We start from the raw sequence: 1894 nt of genomic DNA on the forward strand, positions 1-1894 counted from the left end.
AGTCCCAGCTACTCGGGAGGCTGAGGCAGGAGGATTGCTTGAGCCCAGGAGTTCGAGGTCACTGTGAGCTGGGCTGATGCCACAGCACTCACTCTAGCTTGGGCAACAAAGTGAGACTCTGTCCCAAACAAAAACAAACAAAAAAAAAACAAATTCCATTTTTTTTTAAGAGAGATGGGGTCTCACTATATTGTCCAGGCTGATTCTTGAACTCCTGGACTCAAGTGATACTCCTGCCTGAGCCTCTCAAATGCTGATATTATAGGTGTGAACCACCCACATGGCCAAATTTCAGATTATCGACAAGACAACCTGATTGGCTAGATTGGCTCAGGTGCCTATACTGGGACCAATTGGCTTTGGCCAGTATGGCTCACATGGTAACAGACAGGGCTGCTGGTTCGTTAGAAAGGAAGTTACACCAGCTGTTACACCTAGAGAGAGCTATTCCAACAAATCATATGCAAGGTCAAGAAATAATTAGGGGATTATTTCCCATTTGAGATCCTCTGACACTGCTACACTCCACTTGACCAGCAAACTGAGAGCCAGCTGAGTACAGACATCTTGGAGGATGAGTTCTGAGGAGTCCTAACTATAGGGGTGGGAGGGAAATGGGTTGAGTTTAGAAGGGCCTGGCTCCCAATCTCATACCCTCTCTCAGCACCTGGCCCCAGCTCCACCGCGGCAGATCCAGAGTCAAGGGGCCAGTCTCTCATAGAGCCAGTCTTCCTCCCCGCGGTGGGTCATGGGCCCCAGAGGGCAATCTCCTACTGAGAGGCCTCCCCGAAGGACGATGCGGTCATGCAGGCGGTTGGTTTGGCCTTGCCAGAACTCCATCCCCTGTGGGTGCAGGATGTAGCCACCCCAGTATTTTGGCTTAGGCACTTCTTGGTCTTGGTAGAGCTGCCCCAGTTCCTCGTTTTTGTTTCTCAGACACTCCCGATCAGGGATCACAGAACTCTGGTGACTGACCGCAGCCCCAATCTGGCTGCTCTTGGGGCGAGAGGGGAAGTAGCACTCAGCCTCCTCCTCAGGCAGCTTCTTCACAGGGCCTTCCACACGCACCTGACGGTTAAGGGGCTCCCAGTAGAAGACAAGAGAAGCAAAGGGATTAGAGTCCAGCTCTTTTCCTTTTCAACTCTCGAAGTTAGTGAAGAAGCAGAACCCATCCTTGCCAAAGCCCTTCAGCGGCAACATGCGGGCAGAGGGTTTTCCCTCCCTGGTACAGGGAGCCAGACACATGATGTTGGCTTCCCCTATGTCAGGACACTGAACAGACTCCTGCTTCTGAACAGACTCCTGAACCAGACAGCAAACTGCCTCATTGGGTCCAGGGAAGTCAGATGAGCTTCCTCGAATGCCTCTCGGTCCCCGCGGTAACTCTTGCACATGGGTCCCAGGTCCATGGCAGCACCGCGACCCCACAGGTGGTGGAGGTAGCCTGGCCACTCCAGAGTGTATATTTAGGGCAACTTGAATCTATGCTCCTGGCTGGTGTGAACTAAAATAAAATCTTAAGGCTCACCCCTCCACTGGCTGACTAAATGGACCCCCTCATGGCCAAAGGAATATCCTAAAACTAAATTGCCTGCCAGGAGGAAGGAGGTCAGACATGCCTTATCTTGCCCCCCACTCTTCTTGGGGACATCCTTTGTAACCCAGTAACAGGCCTAAGGCTATGCAAGACAAACCTGCTGGTCCTCAATTTACACAACAAATCTATGTCCAATGGCTTATCTCTTATAAGCAGCTCCTATGTTAAAACATTCCAAGCCATTAGACAAAGCTTCACGTCTTTAACCAATTACAAGCCAAAGAATCTTCATACCTACCTTGATAACCTATAACCTCCCACCCTCAAGATGGCCCACCTTTTCCAGCGAAACCAATG

The 1894-nt window shown here is 50.9% G+C and overlaps 1 pseudogene; it reads right to left on the reverse strand.

Moving 5' to 3' along the window:
- Window positions 1-609: 609 nt before the first annotated feature.
- On the reverse strand, window positions 610-1236 carry LOC105881432 (pyridoxine-5'-phosphate oxidase pseudogene; annotated as a pseudogene).
- Window positions 1237-1894: the final 658 nt, after the last annotated feature.

This window comes from Microcebus murinus, chromosome 10 (assembly GCF_040939455.1).
Source record: "Microcebus murinus isolate Inina chromosome 10, M.murinus_Inina_mat1.0, whole genome shotgun sequence".
Taxonomy (NCBI): domain Eukaryota; kingdom Metazoa; phylum Chordata; class Mammalia; order Primates; family Cheirogaleidae; genus Microcebus; species Microcebus murinus.